At 45.0% G+C, this 25,662-nt stretch overlaps 1 protein-coding gene across 1 annotated transcript in view; it reads left to right on the top strand.

Moving 5' to 3' along the window:
• MICU2 (mitochondrial calcium uptake 2) overlaps nt 1-25,662 on the top strand; it is a 1,314,791-nt gene that overhangs the window by 426,033 nt on the left and 863,096 nt on the right. The gene's annotated exons all lie outside the window — the stretch shown is intronic.

Here is a 25,662-nt window from a genome sequence, read left to right as displayed (position 1 = left end):
TCCTCATCCTCAAGGTCAGACCACCGAGCCTTAAAGGCAACTATATCATCTACCTTTCGGACAGACCGCCACATATCCGGTGGTAGAATAAGGCCAAAGAACAGGTCTATATCTGCTAAGGTCATAACGCAAGAATTCAAGGCCCCCTCGACTTCTTCGTAGAAGGCCGCTGGATTCTTGCGGGGATCAGGCAATGCATTCTTTAAGGCCATAACATCAGTTCTATGCCAAGGAGTATAAACCCAATTATACACAAAATATCCCTTAGCATCGGCGGAGGTAATGTCCGAGCTAGTCCCCGCTCCTTTAGGAGGAACATGCAAAGGCGCCGCCTCTCGCATTGGTTTAACATGCACTATGCCATCCTTATCTGACTGGGAGGTGGATGAGTGGCCTTCTGCTGTACACGGATCCGACTTCTTCACCTCCCCTGCTTGTTGGCGCGCTTTTCCTTTAAGGGCCAGCACCGCGTCCCGCAAAGCGAACAGCCGCCGAGCCGTGTCAGGAGCCTTAGAGGGAGAGAAAACACCATTATGCAATGCTTTAGCATCCAATGTCACATCATCAGGCTCAAAAACACTGGAATATTTCCGGTAAGCAGCAGTCACTTCATCAGCAAAGTGACCCAAAAAATACAATTTCTCTCTCTCCTGCCACGGCCCCCAAGTATGGAACAATTCATCCAGGGACACCTTGCCCTTAAGTGCACGGAAGGAAACTTGCCGAAGCTCAGCCATTTGCTCAGCCGACAGCATGGACCGCGTATCTACCTTACCCGGAACCGGGTCAGAATCTTGTGGCCTCGGAGCAGATGCGCCCACATAAGGGGGCGGAGAGCGATCTAGTAAATAAAAATCATCATCAATATTATTAAGGACAGGATAAAGTGGCTGCCGAACAGCATATTGACCCGAGATTTGCAGCCTACGCTCTTTCTCTTGTCTCTCCGTTTGTTCTTTGTCCTCCCGACGCCTCGCTTCCTGTGCTCACACATGATCATTCTTCCGTTGTTCTTTATCAAACAGCGCTTTCTCACGCTTCTCTCGCTCACGAACTTCCTTCACCCACAACCGCACACACTCAAACATATCCTGCCGAGCACGCCGTTTACACATACACTGTTCCACATACTCAATCTTACGTATATCAAACGATCCATACAAAGGCCATCGCAACTCAGGATCTTTTTTAGTATATTTCCTCCATACTGTGCTGTACATTATAGAAGAAAGACCATGCTTCACATACATATCCCTATTAGGAGTCCCCTCTGGGGGAGCCGGAGCAGATTCCTCGAGGTTCAACCGGTTTCCAAAACAGCAACACCACTTACGGAGTGCGCTAAAAGCAGGCATGCTCAGAAATAATGCAAAATATGCAATATTATAAAGAAAAGGGCACTTAATCGTTGCGCCGTTCAAGGTTACACAGCTCCGGAGAAATCTCTCCACATTACCTGCCTATATGTGTTGCAACGCATATATTTTCACAAAGACAAATACAAAATATGACTAGTCATCACAAATCAAACTCAAATAGCCAGATCAGGCTTCAAAAAAAACTCGGAGCAAGTACCGTACAACGGTTCTTACCAATCAAGAGTCCAGATTCCAACTGCCAAGCTCCAAAATCGCCCAAACGGCTTTCACGGCAGGACCGACAGAAGAGGTCTCAGTCGAGGACCGGCGCCACCCAGACGGTCAGCTCGGAAGGGAAGGAAGAAAAACCTCGGGATGCCAGGGCTAAGACGCCGCTGGCAGTGATCACGTCCCTGGCCAAATTCCTCACCTTCGTCGCGACCAGTCCTTCGAGCATCCGAGTCGCCGATGAGCCCCACGTGACGGGCGCCAATTGATGAGTACAGGCCCCAGCTAGGCCCGCAGGACACAAGGGTTCGCTCTCCTGTAATGGAATCTATAAGGAAGTTGGCACGGAAACTGCAAAGTATAAAGACAGCATTTATTAACCCTTAAGGGTGGTCCTACAATCCACACAACACTCTTCAGTATTGCATAGAGTAGCACAAAGAACTTACGTACATGGTCCCCTTTTATACACAATAGAGGGGCTCATAAGTGGGTGGATACAACATGAGGCCGAAGAACATTACCATTTATGGTCATTTTCGATACTGAATCAATATGTGGGCGGAGCTAACACACTCCTTGAGCCCGCGAAAACATGGTCAAGCAAGGCTAACTGATAACAGATGTGGTCAAGTCTGGGCATGTACCAGATGGACAAAAGAGCTATTTATAGACTGTTACTAGGCAGATTACAAGAGCAACTAACACAGAGGTTGGACTCTTCTCGTGGAGAACACGTGGAAGCATGACAATACAAAATGGAGTCCGAACTTCGGTCAACATAACAGAGAAAACATGATCTAGAGGAAGGGGATTAATGTCTTTAGTAAATGCTTAATCATATCGTTGTTTCAATTTACAACAACACAGTTTCTCCATTCCTTTTTTTAAATGTGTTTGTTAGTGCAATAGGATATTGTCACAAACAATTAGTCAGTACAGTCATAACATACAGATAGAACTATAAATATTAAAAGCAACCAGTCAGATAAGTAATAAGAATACTTGGCAGTGTAAGTACATGCAAAAGAACACAGCGAAGAATTAAATCGGGGAACACAGATGCCTATATCTGATTGAGATGCTTTTTTCCCCTTATTGACTTTAAGCCTTAAGGTGGCAGCCTCCATGTCATATATCTGACAAAGAAGTGCTTACCACTCACGTGCTTTTGGAGGAAATCAGATTAGTTAATTCCCTAGCGATACACAAGGGCAACTATGATTACGATGGAGATAATTACAGGGAATCATGGATCAACATTGGGTTTGAATCCCAGCATGATATTCCTTGTGCCTAACTGGACATCAAATTCTATATGCTGGGATAACAGCAGTGCAATCTCAGACCAGTAGCTATTTAAATGCAGACAGCTAGCAAACCTATAAATAATGTCTGCAGCATGTATCCCACATCTTGGACACCTGTGCCTAAAAGTGTGATTATTAGAACACTTACCTATCTTCTCTGGTGTGTAGTGCAGCATGCAAAGGGATTTAAATTGCTGGAGCTTGCAGCAACTTGAAATAACCGAGGAGTTTATTATTTTGAAAGCACCTAAAATGGTAACTGGTTAAATTGCCTGGCCAATTTTAAGGCACAACCTGTGTGCTAAATTAGACAAGTTATCTTCTCTATGATCATTTATAACTCTTGAGAGTTTTCTAATGGTCAGTTTACCGTCCATAGAGTACATGTCTGACAAACTCTCCATATTGTTCAAGGCAATATTATAGGCTGCATTATGGAGCAAGTAGTCCCAAATTCATAAATACTTAAAGAACGTCTTTTGTGGGAGACTGTGTAATGACTGTAATAATAATAATAATAAAGACGTTTATAAAGCGCCTGGTTATACTAACTAGTATGTCCCTGCGCTGCGGTAAAAATGGTCCGTCCTCAGTAAGCACTATCGATCAGAAAAGGAGAAGATGAAACAGCTACTCTATCCTAAAAAGCCAAGTCTTCAATTTCTTCCGGAACATGGTTTCGGACTGCTCCAGTCGTAGTTCCACAGGGAGATTGTTCCATTGCTTAGCCGCAAGGTAACGGAAGGATCGGCCCCCCATTCTTGCTCTTTTTATAACCGGAACGACAACACGCCCTGAGCCCGAGGACCGCAAGGCCCTGGGGGGCGAGTAGGGGGACAGCAGATCGTTAAGATAGATCGGGGCCTTCCCTTGGAGAATTCGATGACTAATGCAGAGGGCCTTAAAGGAAGCTCGTTCCTTAACTGGAAGCCAGTGTAGAGTGGAAAGAGCATATTTCGCTGAAGCCCTCCTGGGCAGCATCAAGACAAGTCGGGCAGCTGCGTTCTGGATATATTGCAACCTCTGCATGCTTTTATTGTTAGCGCCCAAGTAGAGGACATTCCCATAGTCCAAGCGTGAGGTGACGAGTGCGTGGACTAAGGTTTTCCTAGCCGCTACAGGGAGCACATCTAAAACTTTCCGGAGGCCTTTCATTATACCAAAACACTTACCAGCAACTGTCCTGGATTGGTGGTCAAATGAAAGTTTAGAGTCTAACCATATACCCAAGTTCTTCACTTGCTCCCTCGGGGCAGGAGTAGGGCCGAGGGTCTGAGGCCACCACTTGGGAGACCATAAGTTAGTGTCCCTACCTACAATCAGTACCTCGGTACTGTAGCGTATCAAATGTGCCCAATCCTTGATAGATGTAAAATTGCCCTACTGTGTTTACTCCACTACGATTCCATAACCAGGATGCTGTGTCATGGAATATAGATGAAAAAAGTGAATTGCCCCAAACCAGTGTATAAGAATGGACAAGAGGTGTCTGATACGCCGAGCACATATCACTCCAAATTTTACAAATATCTGTGATGATCTTGTACCTGCTTTAAGTAGTTCAGATCGGACAGTCTGCATAGTAAACAATTCAAATCATCCCCAGCAGCTATTTGAAACACTAATGTGTTGGAATCAGGGTGGCAGTCGGTGGAGGCGGCACCTACTGTGTGTTCCAAATGCTGCCCAGAACTAGGTCTTGACGTCTGGTAATGATCTCCCCCTTGGTTAGGAGAGAGCTTAATAAACTGAATACCATGCCTAGCTCTGTTACTTCCCCAGATAAAACTGCTTTTTGTGCCATCTAGACACCTGAAAAAGAAATCGGGTGTGCGCAATGGAATAGCACGAAAGAGAGAGAGAAATTTAGGAAGCATATTTAAATATATTACAGCGTCCTGAAATACTAATTGGGAGTTGATTCCAAAGCTGCATCTTTGTTATGCACTGATGGAATAACTGCGGATAGTTTAGTTGTATTATTTGATTCACCCTACTAGTGATTCTGAACTTTAGGTAAGTGGCTGCTGACACTATTCCTGGGACTTTTCTATCAGTTGTGAAATAAGTAGTTAGTGTTTTTTATAAGTTAAGCCTTTAGACACAGACGGCACTGAAGTTCTCTGCCTCGATTGCGATTTGTTCAGCAGCTTGAGATGGGTCAGATGAGTGTAGAGTAACATCTATATAGGTACTAATTTTAATTCCTCCCCCCCCCCCCCCCCCACCACCACCACCACCACCATTCAATACACCTGGACGAATCTGGGGATTATTTATCAGCGGTTGTAGATAAGGCTCAAAATACAGAACAAATAGGAGATAGTGGGAACATGTGCAATGTAACACCACATATCTTAACAGAACAGAAGGTCGTCCATCTAAGACACATTATAGCCAATAGTTTCTAATAGAGGCTCCATATACAATTAAAAAAATTTATCACTGATACCCATTATGACCATGGCTGACCAAAGACTTACCCATGAGACCCGGTCAAACACCTTTTCGGCATCTAGGAAGATCATACTGACCTGTCCCCCTAGAGTATTAGCTGTGCCAAATAGTGCAAAAGTAGGATTTGTGTGATTAGTAGTGTTTCTGCCGGGGATGAACCCATGCTGTTGTGGGCACACATTATCTTCTATACCAAGAGCAAGAAGAGTGGCTAGTATATTTGCATATATTTTACCATATGAATTGAATAAGGAGATATGTTGATATGACCACCTTTCTTCAGGCAGTTTCACTCTTTTTAAGGACAATGTAATATTCATTTTATTCCAGGAGCCTGGAATATCTCCACCTTGAGCATTACTAATAGCAACCAGCATGAGCACTGGTGCAAGTAATTCTATGGATATTTTGTAAAACTCAAGTGGTATAGACTGGCTGCCCGCCGTCTTCCTTGATGGAAGAGACTTTAAAGCAGCTTCCAAGTCTAGCAGGGTAATTTTGTCCTTGAGGGCCACTGACTGTGTCGGACTCAGCCGTGGAGTGTTAGCAGTTTCTAGATATTCATCGATTTCACTCTTCTGCAGCGGCTGATGACTGCTATATAGCTTGTGATAAAAAATCCGTGAATTGAACAAGTATGGCTTGCTGTTCAAAATGCCAATCCTCCTCCTTTACAGCTTTTTGATGCCTATTTTCAGCAATTCTTTTTATCAATTATCTTTTTATTGAACATGTGCAACCAGAGAGGCAGTATATCACAAAGTCTACTCCCTTCTTCCCCTCCGTCGCTACTAGAGATACAGTGTCTTAGTGTCGGGAGTATCAGCATCAAAGCAGGTATCAAAGCCAAACCCAGCTGACCGTATAACCGTTTTCAAAATGTATATAACAACCCTTTTCCTCCATCCCTCCACCCTCCTCTATGGTGGAGAAGCCCTAACTAACCCTATTGTAAAGCTCCTCCATGAACAAGGTGGGTGACGGCGCAAGGCCCCTACCGAGCGGGTAGCGCTAGGTGGGCTGCTGTAAGCCATTTCCCGTAGGGAGGTCTATCTGAATTCTAGAACTGAAACCGATGCAAGTCTCTCATTGTGGGTGGACATACCGCCAACGGCAGGCCCTTGGTGAGAAATGACACCAAAGGGCCCCATCTATATTCAAAGTTCTTGTAATCGTCTAAAGATGTCCGCCATTCGCTCCATGGTAAGTATCTTCCACAGACGTGAGTGACACTGAGCCTGGACTGGTGCCGTTTTCTTCTTCCAAGAGGCCGCAAGAGTCTTTTTTAGCTGCCCCCAGACAAGCTCACATGATCGCCTTATCCGCTCTAGTTTGGTATATCAGGGCTGGGTCTCTAAGGCCTAGAAGAACCATGTCTGGTGAAGTCGGAATAGGGTATCCTAACATTTCTTTAATTTGGGCCAGTATCTCTTCCCAAAAAGGTCTAATAGCTGAGCAGTCCCACCATATGTGGCGAAAATCCCCTAGGAAACCACACCCTCCTCCAGCACAGGTCCGAGGTCTGAGGGAAAATCTGTTTAAGCTTGGTGGGGACAAGGTACCAGTCAAAAAGGATCTTATAGTGAGCTTCCCTTAGCTCAAGTGAGTGGTTGTTCTTAGGGATATCCGACCGCAGGTGTTTCCAGTCTCTCTCCGTCACTTCCCGCCCCAGTGTATGGTCCCAAAATTGGGTGTAACGTGGCCTCTGGGCATGCGTTGTGGAGACCAGGAGACTGTACAGGAAAGATATCACTCCCCTCATGGAACTCACCCCTCTAAAAAAGGACTGTATTGGAGTAGGCTCTTGTGTGGCGGCCTCCCTGATAAGGGGGGTGAAATGCCCAGTGTTTGAGTTGGAGGTAGTGGAAATGTTCGGAAGATGGAATGTGGTAGTCCCCTTGGCAATGCTCAAATGTAAGGATGCCATGATTGTGGCACAAATCTGAGAGCACCAGGCATCCCCCTCCCTCCAAGCGTCAAACGACCTGCCCGCAAAGCCGGGGGAAATTCAGAATTAAAGTGTATCATAGTATAGGGGGAAGGGAATGTAGTCCAGCCCTGACCCCTAGTGACCTCATCCCATACCTTAAGGTTAGTCTGCGTGGGTGTGCTCAGGTATGCATTGGGTGGTCTGTCTGTCTAAAGTTTCCACCAAACATCCTAAATTGTCCTTCCCACTATTGCCCAGTCCATGTAGAGCCAGTGTTTGTCCGACTCTCTCATGGACCATTCCGCCACCACCCTCAGTTGCGATGCCTTATAGTAGATGCCAAAATCCAGTAATACCACCCCTCCCTCACTCCTCGGTCATAGTAACATATGGAGTGGCAGTGGAGCTCTGCCATTTTGCCAAATATGGCACGTGATGAGCGACCGTAACCCCAGAAGGAAGTCCCCCTCCAGCTCTATTGGCAATGCCTGACACAAATAGAGAAGTCTAGGCAGAACAGACATCTTGACCGCGTGTATGCGCCCCAACTAAGACACAAACAAAGGTTTCCACCGCTTAAGATATTGTTGGATCTGGAGGAGCAGGGCGGGAACATTGACCTTGAAAAGGCCCTCTAAATGTGGCGTAATCTGGATCCCCAGGTATGTGATTTTTTGCTTGGCCCATTGAAACAGGGCCTCAACCTGTATATGATTTTTCTCCCTGTACGACAGGGTTAGATTTAGTATGGAAGACTTAGCCAGGTTCACCCGGAACCCCGCCACCTCCTCAAATAAGCTCAGTTCATCCTGATGGGCTCGTAGGGAGGAGCTGGTGGAGGAAAGTGTCATCAAGATATCATCTGCAAAAAGCGACATCTTCTGGTCCCCTCCCCCGAATCTGATCCCTTTGATTTCTGGTTCTTCTCGGATCCGTGCCACCAGGGGCTCCATACTCGGGGCGAAGAACAGGGGGAAAAAGGGCACCCCTGCCGCGTTCCCCGTCCCAGGGCAAATGGCCTAGAGCTTGCCCCATTAACCAAAATTCTCGAGCGGGTTGTGCATAATTAGCTCTAATCATATTGATGAAGGGTTCCTCAAATCCAAAACCTTTCCGTGTGAGGAAGAGAAAGGGCCAGTCTATCCTTTCAAAGGCTTTTTCTGCATCTAGCCCTACCATAAGGGCCGGAATCTTAAATTTGGAAACTTGCTCTTCAAGGTGTAGTGTCCTGGGAATATTATCATGCGTTTGCCTCCCCTTTATAAACCCTGATTGAACGGGGTGAATGATATCAGGCATCAGGTTCTCCAGTCTGGCCGCCAAGATTGCTGAATATAGTTTGGGGGTCTAAGTTCAAGAGTGCAATTGGCCTATAGGAGGCGCAGTGCTGAGGGTCGTTCCCTGGTTTAGGAATCACCATGATCACGGCCTCCACCATGGATGGAGAAAGCTGTTGTCCCTCGGCTATCGCCTTAAAGAGTGAGGTTAGTTGGGGAATGATCTCTGGCGCATATATTTTTTAAAAGTTTGCCGTCAACCCGTCCGGCTTGGGGACTTGTGAGGTTTTAGGGCCGAGATCGCTTGCCTTACTTTCTCCACTGAGATTGGGAGGTTCAGCCGTTTGTTCCAGATTGGAGGAACTTGGAACAACGTGATAGTCTAAGTATCTGAGTTGGGGTTCGTCCTATAAAGGTCCTTGTAGAAGTCACCAAAGATGTTTGCCTTGTCTGGATCTGCGTGTTCTAGCCCCCGCCCTCCCTACTAATTCTTCCTATATATCCCTTTTCTCTTTTTTCCCACAGTTGTCTTGCCAAATGTGAGCCCACCTTGTTTCCCAGGGAGTATATGGCACTGCGCATACGCAGGAGCGCAGATTCCGCTCTGTTGGTGTATATTGCACTGAGTTTCCCCTTTACTGCCCTTAGTTGACACTTTAAAATTGAGGAGGGTGTTTTTTATATTCCGTTTATATCCGAACTAGTTCTGCCTCCAGCGCTGTTCGCTCCGCCGCTTTGTTTATTCAGCACGGCCATGAGCTCGATGCGTTTGCCTTGATCCACCGCCTTGAAGGCGTCCCAATTATTCATTGGTGAGATTGCAAGTGGATCATTCAAGTGGAAGAATTCCTTGATTGCCGAGCGGGGCTCGTCTTGGAACAACCTGCCACGCGTGACAGAGACTGGAAAGAACCATCTTGGCGGCCCGTAAGCCCGGCCTCCCCACTTCAGGCAAACTGAGACCGGACTGTGGTCTGAAAAGGTGATAGGGTGGATCTTTGCGTCCTGAATGATTCCCATAAGCCCCTAATTAATGAAGATATAATCTAATCTTGAGTATGTCTGGTGGATGTGTGAAAAGAATGAGAAGTCCCTTACATCAGGGTTGAGGGTCCTCCACGCGTCCTTAAGTCCCAGAGGTTGAAACCTATGTTTTAGGATCTTGGAAAAGCTTCCCCCTGTAGATCTGTGTGTGTGGGTGCTGTCCACTTCTGGGTTCCATATGAGATTAAAGTCCCCATGAGTATTATCTGTCCCTCCGCAAAGCCCCCCAACTAATCCAGAAAATAGGTCACAAACGCCACCTGGCCTGAGTTAGGGGTGTATGCTGACGCAAAGGTGACTAGTCTCCCCCTCAACTTCCCCTTTACCATCACCACCCGTCCCTCCTTGTCTGTTTTTATACCCTCCGGCTGAAATTTGGTGTGATTGTGAAACATCAACGCAACCCCATTATGTTTAGTTCCGGGGAGGACCTGTATATAAGGGAGTAGTTTTTATGCCAAGGCCTGAGCTCCTCAGATCTCTTTAGATGCGTTTCCTGAAACGCCACCATATCGACTTGATGATAAACTAGAAATTTCCATATTTTTTGGCGCTTGAGTGGGGAGTTCAGGCGCCTTACATTCAATGAAGTTACAATAATCATTCCTCCAAGAAGAGCATTTCTCCTTCAAGGAATGTACCCACTAGGTTACTCATCTTCTCTCCCTTTCTTCGGCCCCATATATTGTCCGCCCCCCTAGTGTCCGACCTCCCACCCTGGCCAACCTGGCGTTGGAATCTAACGTATTCCCTTGCTTCTCCACCTCCCTTCCTCCCCCACCCCGAGTATAGAATCTCCCCCTAAAATTATGAAACCCACGACGTGGAAAAACTAAAATTGCTTGGCCAACGGGCCCCTCTCGGAGAAGTCCCTCCAGAATGAGGACATGCCAGCTGGAGCTTTGGCCAAAGCCCATCGCCTAGCTGTCTAATGGTGCCAATCGGATGTAGTGTTCCTTTTTATCATAGATTGCCTGATCATGTCCGTATGTGACCTGGAGCATCTCTATCAACAGTTCTTATCTCTGCCTTTGGCGGTGCAACCAACCTTTACCTTCTGTGTGCCTTCAAAGTCACTCGTTCTCCTGTCCACTGGTGTCTTCACAGACCCATCCGGCTGGGACTGGAATAAGGCTCTCCTCTCATTATGTCTTGGTTTGTTGGCCCTTGGACGCTGTCCGCCACTGCGTTGATTTCGTGCGTACTGGCTCTTTCCCTTTCACGGGTCGAAGAAGACTCATCCTTTTGGACTGGCAGACCCAAAAGTTCCAGGCCGTCTCGGAGCTCCGTAATATGTCTTGATTTGTTTTGGAATTCAAAGGCGAGCTCAAAGGGTAGGTCCAGTGGTATCTGATGTCCGCTCGTAGCTTTTCCGTGAGCATTCAAAAGTTTTGACTACGTTGGAGGGTGGATTGCACCAAGTCCTGGAACAAAGCACAGGAGAAGCCTTGAAAGACCATTGAGTCCTCCTTCCTTGCCGCCTGTAGAATTGCTTCCTTGATTTTGAGTGAAGCTTGACCAGGACGTCATGAGTTCTCCTTCTCTCTCCCGGTGAGGAAGGTCCTACCCGTGGGCTCCCTCAATTTTGATTTTCAGCTGTCGTAGCCCCAAGACCTCTGCGAAGAGTCCCTCCACGTCCGGTCCTTCAACTCCTCCCGCCAGGTCCCAAATTCTGATCTCTTCTCGAGCGATTTTCCAAGTCTTCCTTTTTAAGGAGCGCCAGCCGTAGTTGTTTATACAGGTCTTGTATACTTTTTTGGGTCTCAGCCATAAATTTGTCCAAGTCTGATGTTTGGCCTTCCACCTCTAAGACTCCGGTACCTATGGAGTCCACGTCGTGTTGGAGAGAAGTTATTTGCTCCATTGGATCCGCTTTGAGTTGCTCCATTGAGGCTTGCGTGTCGCTTTTTAATTCCATTCGTAGTTCGCCTTAAATTCCCTTAGGGAGGCCAGCAGGTTTTACTTGGTGAGCGCCATGTCCAGTTCCATGTTCCGTCAGTCTTGCGGTGGCTTTTTCTCCGTAGGTGTGAAAACATTTGAGACTTTGGGTGCAGCCTTTTTTGGGGGCATAGATGCGGCACCCAGCTCCTGTGTGTGCTTATAGTGTCCCTGGGCCACCAATCAGCCCTGAACTTTTCGTTCGCCCCCTTTGGTACTTTCCAACAGGAGTAGGTGACCAGGGACCTAGCTGCATCAGAACCAACCGGGACTGCTCCCTCTGCAGCCTACAAGATAGTTGTGGCAGCCAGCTTAGGGTCAGGCGCGATAGGTTGCTGAAGCCTCTGTTAATTTGCAACAAAACATATCCTCAGGTCATGACTTCCGACGCTTCAGGGACTACCCCGTTGGATCAGGGGATGATGCTCCGGATTTCAGCAGGCTGCCATAATATTATGCTTGGTTAAGGCATCCTGGGTGCCATGATGGGGGTCAGGCAGGATCTGGGGCTCAGCATATATCGGTTGCTGGGATCACTTTCAGGGAGCCCATGGGGGCTCTGACTCCCCCAGGGGCCTTTCAAGACAAAACCACCATGCTTGCGGCACCCCCACTCACAGTCGCACTGACTTTCATTCCCTTTTGCTGCTGCTCTGCGTCATTCAGTGACTGGGCTGGGCCCTCCTGGGATCTCCGCTCCTTTAAGCTGACTTCCAGGTGATTTCCGGGGGGGCCTCCCCTTACTGAAGACCCAGGCGCAGGACCTGCATCCAAACTGCCTGTGTCGTGCCCGCTTCTCCCGGCCGTATCTTCAGGTTATCCGCGGCCCCCGGCACCATTTTGCCTCGCGCGGCTGCTCCAGAGTTTCGGTGCCGCGCGGGCCTTTCTGTCCCCCAAGTGAGGACGAATGTGGCACCTATGTGAGCACACCACCTCTGGGTCTCACCAGTGTGAGTTGCGTCTGCACCCGTGCTTGTTTACCAGCTCGGACAGCTGTGTAGCGATGCAGCAGACTCTGATAACGTCTAATCGGCCATCTTGCCTAGCCACGCCCCCTTTTCATCAAATTTGTTAGCTTAAACTCTACCAATATGTTCCCGTATTGAAATTGGGAATCCCTGTTGGTCTTGTATGCTGCTGTGACCTTCTCCCTAAAGACACAGTTGACACCACTATAATATTTCACCAATTTGAAATTTCTCATTGAGATCTTTAATATAGCCTGAGCGTGATTCTGATCCCATGTTTGTAATTTGAAGTGAAATTCATGTGTTATACAATGCTGAGGCGTGTTTTGTTCCAGAATAAATGACACAGTTGCCTCACAAATTTATGCCTGCAAAGCGCTTCCAGACCACAATAGGGGACGAGGACCCCACATTGGCTGCTATAAATTCGGTTAACAAATCAAACATTCTTGTTTTATAATCTGGGTTTGTGAATAGTGATCTGGAAAAAGCCAATCTGCACTCTTCTTTGTTAAAATCTAATACTTCAAAAGTATAGTATTATGGTCTGAAGTGATATTAGGCCACACCTCAACTTTTGATTAATTAAGCACTGTGAAAAACAGCCCTTATCAATCCTAGCATACTGTTTGTGATGCAGAATAGTTGGTATATCTTAGGTAAACAAGGTTAAGTGTCCTCCGTTGCTGGTTTATGTGACAGCTCCCACTCTGCCAAACTCTAAACAATGCGCTTAGTATTTTAAGTGTGAAAGAGATACTTGTGATTTGCAATAGGTGATCATGGCATTATATTTACTCAGGTGTGTTTGCTTGTTACAGCAATGTTACACCTAGGGTTGGCCGTCCCTACTATGTTGTGATGTCTTTTATAAACCTATCCCATGTCCCATATGACTGCACCATCCAGTTCTGGATACAGATGACACATCGCATATTGTTCTTTCATTAGATGTCCTTCCGCACACGTTTTAGACCTTATCATTAGGCCTGGGCAGTAAACTCCGTTCCGCTTGCGGAATTTGGGTAATTTCGCATTTCGCTGAGAACGCGGAATTGCCCAAAATTCTGCGTTCCGCAGCTTCGTGGAATTTTTTGCTTGTTCGCGTTCTCAAAATGCGTGTTCACGAGATATTTCCACCCGAGCATGCAAACAGCTATCGCGAACAGGAAAAAAGCATCGCGATCAAGCAATTCCGCGTGTTCGCGGAAATCTTTTACCATTTTGTGTTGATTTGCGTAGCGCGACTACGCAAATTCCACCCACCCCTACTTATCATGCTAAAAAGGCTCGGACACCATTTGATGGAAGGCGAGCACACGGACTCCGAGACCCTGCTATCTTTGTAAAAGCCAGTGGTGCTGAGAGAACCCTGTATAGTGCAGCTGTTGCATCTTAATAAATTAGATGCTTCTAGATGTGGTAGGCACCATTTGAGCCCCACACCTTAATGACCTTACAAATGTTGCTTTTGTATTAGACTGAAGCAAATATCATAAACTACCAGATTTCTTTTTCAATGTTTTTTAACAATTATTCCAGTGAAAAATACATTCTTTATCTCTTGCCTTAGAATCCATCGTTTAGGCCCTGTGGGAATATTTAAGTAGGCTCCCAGGCTGAGAGTGACATTGTCAGATCAGGTGAATGTTATTTATTTGTGTGTGTACAGAATAAAGAGTAAATGACGAAAGACCTCTTCGTTTAATGTCAAAGAGATTAGTGAATGCTCAGTCTCCAGTTTTGTTTTTACACATAAATTACTGTGAAGGTCAGTACAATTACGAGAACTTCCTTTGAAAGCCTTTCTGTTGCTGGAGGCTATTGAAAATTATGTAAGACGCAGTGTGCCTCGAGAACTCCGAGAATCATGAAGATGTCTCAATAGACATTTTTTAACTGACATTTTTCTGGAGTATTTAGGGCTGGAACTGTGTGTGGGCTCACATGTTTTTCAATGCAGTTTGCATTTGATGACTGTGTTAAACAAATATGTCCAACTAATTTTCTTTTCGGCCGTAACTTGGCAACGCACATGCACTGTTTGAAAGGTTTTCGAGCAGTTTATAATGAGAGATAATGTGCTGCGTCCATATTCGCTTTAAGAAAACTAATGCACTGCAGCTTCGTGGTACGCGCTATCGGAGTAAGGCCGCGGGCCTTTGCTATGTGTCCAGTCCACTCTCTTCTGCATCGCTAGAGTTCACTTGTTGTTCGTGCCGGCATGGTTCTGTTGTATCTGCGCGATTGTGGGGCTAGGTTGCTTGTTAAGACGAGGGGAAACTGTCAAGGTCGAACTTTTATTTGTACTCTATCCATTGTATGGAGCATCTTGATTCCACTAGTTAACCGTAGTAGCAATATCACCTACAAGATAGCGAGCAGTTTATTTCTATGGGTCTCAAGACGTGCGCCGGTAACCAGCTTGGAATTTACCTCTGCAGACCAATCAATGTTGCGCGGTCGGTATTCCCCATTAGTGTTATTTTCGAGTTTCAGGGCTTCGAATGAGGAATTGCAGTGGGATTCTATGTTTCTGCACCCAGTTATGCATGTTTTACCCTGCTCTAGGCCCTTTCGCGGATGCGCAATTTACCAGCTTTTTCTTGACAAAAAAATGAGCTGTGAAAAAAAGTTTTACTTGCGGAACTGTACAGCACTGCCGCGTGCCACACCGATGTATGCTTCCTTCATCTACCTAGCTCACACTAACAGGACCTAATTATTATCTTAAGCTGTGCGGTCTTTGACCACTAGAAGGTTCTCATCTAATAAATTGCTTGATACAAGTTGGTGACACTTACAATGCAGTTGAATGGACTTTAGAAAAATTCTTAGCAGAAAGAATTAAATCCCTGCAGCGAGTGAGATTAAATATTAAAAAATAAACATGCCAGTTTGTATGTTAAAAGACCCTCCCTCTGCTTCTGACCATATTCATACGTAGTAATCCATGCCAGGTTATTGGACAGGAGTACACTGGACGTAGGCAATCTAATTATTCTGTGTATGGAAACATCTGGGGCTCTGATTTAATTTCCTCCTCGTCCATCTTCCTCACCATAGTAATTACACAATGAGCTTTAGCCTCCCACAGAAACTCCCAAGTCAAAAGTTAGCAAACTAGTCTCCCATCCCACCAATATGGTCGACTTCCTTTGCCTCCTATAAAAACAAATCTATCCACTGCACATCCTGTTTTTTGGTTTCTGCCAAGCCTCGAGTTGTGATGATGCAATCATCTATGCAGGTAAATGTATTAGGGATGGGGGCTGGCTATAGCTGACTCATTTATGCCCAGCAGATCAAGGTCTAGTGCCGGCAGACCCTGTTCTGTTCTTTGTTCTTTTGCCTGGTTTATGGTGGTCTTATGCGGGAGCTGTTCCCACCTCGTTGTTGACAAGCATGGCCCCAGGCATTTCCAGTTAACTGATTGAGGTCCTGCTAAGCAGACCCAAGGGCGCTAGCGTATGGTCCCACCCCACTTTCGCTGCACCTTTATTATCAAAGTTTAGGGGAAGTATGTTCTCTTCTCTTTCTGGTGGATTGACATTCCAGTGTTCGCTTTCCTGTGGTGGATTTAAAATGGCTTATCCATTTATACCCCATGTGTAGTTCGAGTCACTGTCTCTTCTTAACATGGTTTGGGCATTACGGTCTTCCTTATCTGGATACCTTGCTGATCTCTGCTTCTTTCTTTTTCAACAGCAGTACACCAGGTCTAGGTGGTCTGCACTGTATTATAGTTTCATAGTGTCTTGATGACCCTGAGGTGGTCTTATATGGTCCCGACGCAGGTTCTGACTTTCGTTGGTTTAAGTTTTAGGTCATTGGTCGTGTTGGTTTTCCTACCGGTGGCCCGAGTGATGTCCCTAGTGATGGAGGTTCAGGGGATGCTTGCACAGCAGTGTCCCTCAGTGACACAGTGGCTACGTCTCCAGGGCTTTGTCTGTTTTCCTTAAGGTGCCCCCTTGGGCATGTCTTTGTTGCTCAGTCGTGTCTTTTAACACTGGTTGTCGAATTCTCAGGCTTGCACTCAGGGTACTCCTGTGACAGCACTGGTATGGGAGATTTTGGGTTGGTGGTTGGACGATGTGATTCCTTTCTTGGGCATCTTTTCCATGTTGTACCATCTGACATTGTGACAATGGATGCCCACCTGCTGAGCTGGGGTGCTACAATGGAGAATTTTCTGCTCAGGAGATGTGGTAGCGGGTTGTCCGCATGTTCTACCTGCTACCGGGAACTGGAAGCTGTTTAGTTGGGTCTCATTGCGTTTGTCTCTCACTTGCCGTGTTGCCATATTTGGATCAAGTCAGACAACAGGTTGGTCATGGGGTATTTGCTCACTAAGGGGTTGCAGGGTGTAGTCCTTACTAATTTTTGGTAACTTATAATAAGCACTCTTCCCACAGACATAATGTATTTCAGGGAGAATGGGATCTACACCTTCTGAATATCTTCTCCAGTTCTCATGCGTTTCAAATGTATGCACACTTTCACTAACTCCTACAAAAACTAAATTTACTTATGATTTCTTTCCGCATATACAAAACTTACCTTTACGTTGCCATTCTAAAGCTAATTAAACCATTCCTTCTAAAATGTTGTTCTCTTCTTGTGACAAGCTCCTAGATGTTAATTTGAGCAAAACACTAACACTATTTTTCTCATGATTTTGTATAAAATTCTTTTCCGTCCTTATTAGTGTACATGTCAGGTTATTTCTAAGTGCATATGCCATATCAAAAGATTGTCAGTCTAAATATGTAACCCATATTCTCAATGGTTGAAACTTCAGGATGCAGATTTAAATGTCTTGCTCAAAATGACAATACAATGGAAGCAACAAATAAACTGTCTGCTCCACTAAAGGATATCAACACTCACAAGGTAACTACATTTTCTAAACTCTTTCTTCATGATGAAATCTCGACCAGCAGGATTCCATCCTTAATTGATACAATTAGTTCCTGTGCATTCGGGATCAAGCACACTAATCATTCACTACTAACATACCAGAAAAGCCATACCAAAGTGTTGTCAACGACGTCTCATGATCAACACCATAAACCAGCAGACAACTTTCTTAGTGACTTCTGCACGAAGACAATTCGTAGGTAAATATCTCGAGTTCTTAGGCCATGGTGGACCCGTACACAACTTCAACTTTGCAATAAAGCCCCACACTCATACATGACTTTACCCATGTGGACTTTAACCACTTCACTCTGCTCAACAACACACCTCCATTTTAAACAAGCATTGGCATAGCCAATAGGTTTTGTCCTTGGGACCTGCATTTAGCCATACAGCACATAATCCTGTGTGCTGTGCCACCAGGGATTGAAGAGCTAGATAATTGCTGCACACTGTCAACCCTCTATAAGCTGTAGCCATCTGCAAATGGTCTGATTTACCAATGAATTTCGAGGCAAGTGGTACTTGTAGCAACAGACACTGTCAGGAAGTGGCAATGATATCATCCCAAAACCATCACAGTGAGGAATTGGCAAACATAACATCCACTATCGGTAAGTAATGCAGGTAATATCCCCAGACACACATTGCCAGTAAATAGAACTTTGAAACAAATCGTTTAAATGATGCCTCCAGTTTAATGTTGAGGAGAGCTCACTCCCAAATATTGGCCCTGGTGTACTTGATGAAGCATGTTGCTTTGACTCACAGCCGGCCTTAGGGCGGTGTAACTGGTACAACTGCACCTGGCACTGACTTGTGTGTTTGAAAAGAACTCATCAGTTTAAAAGCACATAATTGATGTAGAGTTCCTTGTGTGCACAGCAGTTTTCAGGCAGCAAATAATAATTGTTAACGCTGGTGATTAATGTCTATTCTGGGAAGAGAGCTGATTTTTGTCTAAACGTCACTCTGCCAAGCACCAAGCGGTGAACAGTACTACACTGTGTTAGCTGTATGACCCATTGGGACATGAACACTTAGATGGTACAACATAATCCCCGCACAACCTGGAGGTAAGGTACTTGGATATCATTCTGGCATGCTAAAAATCCAGCATAAGTAAATCTTGCTTCATGTCAGGTTAACAATGCATGCATTGCAAGAAATAACTAGCGCTATGCCTAATCCTTTAGTGTCTAATGAAGTGACTGCCGTTTTATGGTAGTGTTTCATAGACAAATTGATGAGCTTTGCCATGTACCACACGGCAATGCCTGGGAGTTCTTTTGGCCTCACACACGTTGCTCTGGCTTTGTCTCCAAGCCAGCTGAGCTTTGGGTATTGGCTGCCCTATTTGCATAAGATTAAAGAATATTGTTCAGCACTTACTTGTTTTTTTTTATTTATTAACCCCTTCGCCGCGGGGGTAATTTCCCCATGGTGCGGGGGGTGGGGGGGTGCGGTGTTCGTGACGATCCCAGCTTGTCATGAGGCACAGTGGATCTGTGCTCATGACAAGCTGAGCTCGTCACGACCCCGCCCACTGATTGATTCTCCCGCACAGGTGGGGAATCAATCGCGCGTGGACGTGCCGCGGCAGTTATGACGAGCCCAGCTCATCATGAACACAGCTCCACTGTGCCTCATGACGAGCTGGACTCCTCATAAGCATGCAAGGGGTTAAAGTCCATAGCTTTCTAATTCAGCAATGAAAACAACAAAAGTAAAGGAAAATATATAAAATGCCAACAACATACTTCCCTTGGAAGTGCAGTTATGTCACATGAATTCAGCGCTAGTCACTATTAAACTGGGCTGCTGCAATTATAAACAAGATGGCCGGCGCTGTTTTGGAACGCATAATAATTGTGCGTTTCAAAGGACTACCAGCCATTTTATATGCTGATCTCAAGAGAGGATGTGTTGTTTAGGCTTGAGCGTCCGACTTTGCTGCTTGGGCGTGAGAAGTTTGTGTATGTGCAGGAGACTGAACACCCTCTGTAGGTAAATAAGCAACTGATATTTGTGTAAGGGCTCCGATACCTTGTGTTGAAGTTCGCACTATGTTAATTTTTTGTTTTTAAACCACATAAATCACCAAATCGTGACAACAGGAAACCCTTGCTGAGTGGATGAGGTAGCACTGTAACTCCCGTTCTGTGAACTCATTGAAGAATTTAAATGCTGTCAGCTGAGTGTGTTTAGATGGAAACGCATAGCATCCAAAGCTAAAAGCACACAAGTGACATGCTTTACACTGAAGCGTGGCGGCTGTAAATCGAGTGCCACGCTAAGTGGGAAGTGCTCGGTGTCAATGTAAAAAAAAAAAAAAAAAGTGAGACAGGACATATAGAAGTGGTAGAGGAAAAGTCCTTGGGGCGATCCATGGGAGTCAACAATTGAGAAAAAAGGTTGGACAAGCGGGAACCTTTATCTAATTAAAACATTTTTTTTTAAAGGACACTGAAAAAAGTCAGAAGCTGGAGGCGGGTTGTAAGCTCATAGAGTAAATACAGCATGTCGAGAGACAGCAAATGCACTGCCTAGACTCGACCTAAAAACCACAATCTTTAAGCAAAGCAAATAGCAATGCTCATCCCTATGGATATTCACACTTGTTTGCTGCTACACGATGACTCTATCCAGAGCGATTCTTTATCCGTATTCCTTCAACCCTTCTTCTTGCCAAACCAAAAGTTGTGGACTCTTTGGGATTAGATTAAGAACTATTTTAGGCAACCTGAAGCCTCACTTCTCTAAGCAGAACCATTACTCTGCTACCAGATTTGATCCAGCTGAAGTGTTTTTTTTCTCTACCTTTACTTATACACTTATTTACTCCTCCAATCATACCGGGTCCTTTTAAGTTTAGATCCTCAAATTGAATTCATGCACCACAGAGGCAATGATCCTCTAAAGAGATATGAAAGGTGGAAATTAAGCTGCCTAAACTCACTGTTAGCTGTCCAATGAGGACCATTAATTGACAGCCAGCTCACAAATGTGAGATCAAATTTAGATACACCACTCTCAAGACCATACTATCAATATAAAAAATAGCAACTGGAAGTCACAACCTCCTGAAGAAGTTAAGAACAGTAAAAATGATACGTACCAATAGCTCTGCAGTCTCTATACAAAATAAGAGAAGCAACACCGGAGGTTCCATCAATACTTGCTAGTTATTTCTACAATGCATCTAAATCATCAATACAATCAAATGAGAAATCAACAAGACTCAATGATAGACTCGGGCAGTTTTAGAATAAATTGATTATTGTATTAGAGATGAAAATGTCATCATAATCAGCAATTGCTTCAGCAGCTCAGTTAGAAATATAACCGCTTTCATAACAATGGCAAGCATTTAAGAAGTCGTTTTGAATCGAGAATAGCCACAGTATTTACAGAGTCCAACTACCAAATAGGCAGAATGATAATTTGTAGATTAACAGCGCAATTTCTAAGGGGATGGACATGATTCAGTTAGAGTCCATTAAGGGCGAATCCATAATCAAAGCATGAATAAGATCTAAGAATAGTAAAGTATAAAACTCACTCCATGTGCTATTAGCATAAACCAGACAGTCCAAAGTTAGCAAAAGTAAAAAAAATCAAAAAGCATTTTAATCTGTAATGCAATGTAGCATGCTTCGGGACGCATCTCAAAAGGAGTCTATAAGCCTTCTGCATAAAGGCAAAAGGAGTCTGCGTTCGCGTGTTGCATATAAGGCAAAGGAAAAGTACGGATGCAGCAGCCCCTCCTTTGGGATTTCTTCTTTTATAAGTTCTAGGATAAAGTCCTAGTGGTGTGGCATCACACCACCATCAAAAGACCATCAAATGGCTTATGGTCACATCATGTCACCTAAAACAATTGAAGCATCAAGCTAATTTCCCATGCTTGTCGTTAGAAACAAAACTTTGCAAGTCCGTATAGGCTTAACGTTGCTAAAAAATATAAATGCAAAGTTGCAGTTTACGGTCATAGCTAAAAATCTATTCCCCCAGGAACATTTTGCTGTGAACATTTGAAAAAGTAATGAATTATGTCAAAGGACTGTAGTTTACAGAACAAACAAGTTACATTCCATCTTAGCAAAGAACGATTCTTGGTATTCAATCGGGTAAAGGTCAATAACAGTGAGAAAGCAGCTTTAAAAGAAGGCTTTTAAGTTAGCATCGCATGATACAATGAAATAAGCTTTAACTCTACCTTAAATGTAATAAGTTTAAATAATTCACATATAATGTATACGCTTTTACAAATAGTATTACATGAAATGTCTGTTAAAATATTCTACTACACATTTTTTCACATTAATCTCCAAAAATGCAAGTTTTTCGAAGTTCAAAATTCTAATCTTGTTTGAATGATTTCATATTCTATACCATCTCTGGTATCGTTTTTTAAAATATCAAGTTTCTATTTCATTGTTTATATATTTTTGCACCTATTTTTCTAAATGATACATGTGAACAATAGGCACCATATCACTAAGCCAGTTCATTTTGGCACAAAGTTCCATTTATAAGCTTAAGTTTCATTAGTGTAACATCATTTATATGTATTAATGTTCTCAGGTATTGTATCTTTTATAGATTCGCATGCTTAAATCTTCCCTGCCGTCATGGTGGGAGTCCCACAGTAACAGTAAATTAAAGCTTTAAACTCACTTCCCATTGAAATTCAGTAGCTTTTAGCAACCTATCATCATTGTTTTAAAACATCCAAACTTCAGCCAATCAGAGCATAGAGCATAGACCATAGAGTCTCCACTCCCTGCAAGGCCACCATACCTCAGATTTATTTCTGCATGTCATTTGTTAGGGAGTCTCCCTGAGCTCTGCTCAGTCAGTGTTTCTACTGTTATCCTTTTGAACTTCCAGCTTGCCGCATCTCATCATCTGAGGTAAAGTTCGAAAGTGTGTGCCTGTTTTTCTTCATAATGTCGGAGTCTAAAAAAGCGTTGTTTAGGTCCTGCAAGACTTGAGGAAAGTCCAATCTTTATTCTGGGGGCCCACAAAGAGTGCCTTTATTGCCTGTATCCAGAATACAAACCCAGAGAATGCAAGCACAGTCATACTTTTTCCACAAAACCCCTCAAAGACCATGAGAGTAGGCTGCTTCTTTGGCTGCAAAGGAAGAAGGCTGCTAAGGACTCAGAATCTGAAGGTGAGGAGAATCCCCATACCTCCTCTAAGGAAAGGAAGAAGAATCTTCTTTGCATAAAGATACTAAAAAGTCTAGATCTCAGAGTAAGGAAAGGCCTAAAGAAAAGAGGGCTAAAAAAGGCCTGCCTGGTCCCTCTTCCTCAAACCAAAGAGCTGGCTCTGCACCACCATGTGTGCCTCATACTTGTTCAAAGGATTCTTCATCAAGAAAAATCTGCCCGTCGACAAAGCACTCACTGCGTAGGACCTCCATCTCCACAGGATCAGGCGCACCGTCGACTGTCTTGTCGGTGACTTCAACTACGTCGATGGTCAAGGCAACAACGGCTGCTACGTCGTCTAAGATGGAAGCTGTGGTGTCCCTGTCTTCGGCAGTTTTAAGATAGTCTCTGTTGACGAGGGCTTCACCATTGACTGTCCAGCTCGTCACTACACCGTCGGCGAGCATTTCTCTTCAGGCGCTGCAGTGAGTTCTACCGTCAGCGATTCCGTCGACCGCGTCATCGACCAGGAAAAAAAACATTGCTCTTCTGCAGGACTTCTAAAGAATCCCTATTATCTCCTACTCGTCTCTTGGATTTCCAGGAATCGGAGGATGAAGGTCTGTATGGCCCTGCATATAGCCCCTCGCAGCTCAAAGTCGAGTGCCAGGACTCAGAGGAGGATGAGGCACTAGATGACCCATCTACTTATCTAGAGGGTGAATATTTCTTCTCTGATGCAAGGCGTCCCAGCTCTCAAAGCTTTGACGCATTTCAAGAACACTATCCATATGAAGAACAAGGGGATGAGCAGCAACATACTCAAGAGCCTTCCATAAACATTCCTGGTTACAGACCTATGTACGATGCTTATTACAAATACTTTCCTGAGGCTTACTCTGCTCAGCAGCCACCACCTACACAGGACGTACCTGTCATCATTCCTGCACCGCAGGCCACGCCTATGCTATCAAAAAGCAGAAATATTCCACCACCTTTGGAAATACCCGTTGAGGTACACGACCGTGATGACCAAGAGCTAGAAGAAGGGAAGCTGCAGTTGGACCCCCGATGTCCATGATGAATGGGACGATTATGTGGTGCCTACTCTGCCCTCACCTACTCCGCCTATAGCCAACTCTACGCCTGCAAATATCAGCGGTTTGAACGACCTCCTAGAGCGTGCGTCAAAGTGCTTTGATCTACCTATGCCTGCCAAGCAGACAGTGTTTTTTATATGATTTTGAACTTACTACATAGCGCTTCACCAGGGCCATTCCTGGTGAAGACGCCAGCCTCTACTTCTGCAGTGGTCCCGCAACTAGACAAAAAGTACAGTGCACCTGAAGACTCTCCTGCGTGCCTTATTGGCCATCCTCTGCCTGACTCCGTTATCATGCAGCCCACTCAAAGATCTAAATATCCTTCCTCGCCATGTGCAGCTCCGCCAAACAAGGAAGTGCGCTGTCTGAACAATATTGGCAAAAGATTCTCCGCGTTGGTAGCCACCGCCATCGGAGTCTCCAACGCCATTGTTATCCTCGGGAGATATGACTGACAAATGTGGGCCAACATCTCTTCATTGTTGGAATATCTCCCCAAGGACATAAAGGAGGAGGCTAAGGACATTTTATTCAAGGGTGAGAGACCCTCGTCTGAGATTATTGATGCGGACCTGGACGTTAAATCTACCGCCTTCAGGCAGGAGCAGCGGTGTTGAGACAGCAGAGATGGCTAAAGGCTACTACATTCTGCCCAGAGGTTCATGTCAAAGTCCTGGGTATGCCGTTTGATGGCGAAAAACTATTTGGCAAGCACACGGATGACGTGCTGCAGTTGATAAAGTCAGACACTGACACGGCCAAATCGTGGACGAATTTGTAGCCAAGGAAGTTTTCTTCTTTTCGGGGAAGAGGTAGAGGTCAATATCTCTCTCGACCTCCACTCCAGCGTTTTCAACCCGACTAACCACAAGGGTTTCGATTGCAGTACTCTGCACAGCCCTTTCGACAAACTTTGACACCAGCCTATCCTAGAGCATCAGCAGGTCGACGACCAGCGTCAGTAGGAATATCTCATGACACCAACGAAAGGCAATGAGGATTTACAGGCTCCTGCCACCGCAACTCCACTTCAGTTCAGCCCTGCGTGCTCCAAATTCTTCAGTCAATGGAATCTTATATTTCCAACAAATAGGTGTAAGACATATTCCACCATGCTCACACCATGGAATTTGTTCAACAGCCTCCGAATTTATCTCCACTGAAGACTTCACATCGAAATCTGGCAATTCTCAAGAAAGAAATCGGATTGCTGCTTTCCAAATAATAAATGGAAGAGGTGCCACGCGGTCAGCATTATCTGGGTTTCTACTCTCATTTCTGTTTAGGAAAGAAAACAACAGGAAAATGGAGGCAAATAATGGCCCTTAGGTAACTGAACAAGTTAATCAAAAGTAAACCCTTCAGGATATTGTCGCTCCAGGAGATTTTGCTTCTCATTGAGGCAGGGGATTATATGTCCTCCCTCAATCTTCTGTATATGTATTTTCATATTCCCATACATCCGAAGCTCCATTTTATCGGGTTTGAGGTGGCAGGGTGCCATTACCAGTTCAAGGTGCTGCACTTTGGGCTAAAGTTGGCCCCAAGAGTCTTCACCAAGTGCTTGGTGCCAGTGGCGACTTTTCTCCGACGATCCGGTAACTAGGTATTCCCTTACCTGGATGACTGGTTGGTCGAGACCCCATCCTTCCAATTCACCAGAAGTTCTACGGAGGGCTGTGTTCAGCTTTTTCGATCTTTAGGTCTCAAACTCACCAGGTAGAAGTCCTCTCTCATCCCTTCCAGATCGCTGGTGTTCCTAGGAGCAACGTTTAAATACCACGCTTTCAAAAGCTTTCCCCCACAAAAGAAAGGATTTTGTGCCTGCAGAAGATAGTGCAGTTCCTATCCTCAAAAAGTGCGTTTCAGTAAGGACATACAAATCCATGCTAGAGATGATGACATCCTGCATCCCGTTGATCCCACACTGCTGCCTACGGATGAGACCTCTCCAGGAGCAGCTCGATGTC

The sequence above is a fragment of the Triturus cristatus genome, chromosome 8 (genome assembly GCF_964204655.1).
Source record: "Triturus cristatus chromosome 8, aTriCri1.1, whole genome shotgun sequence".
Classification (NCBI taxonomy): domain Eukaryota; kingdom Metazoa; phylum Chordata; class Amphibia; order Caudata; family Salamandridae; genus Triturus; species Triturus cristatus.
Note: the sequence above shows the minus strand (reverse complement) of the source record. Positions and strands in the feature narration are given on the sequence as shown.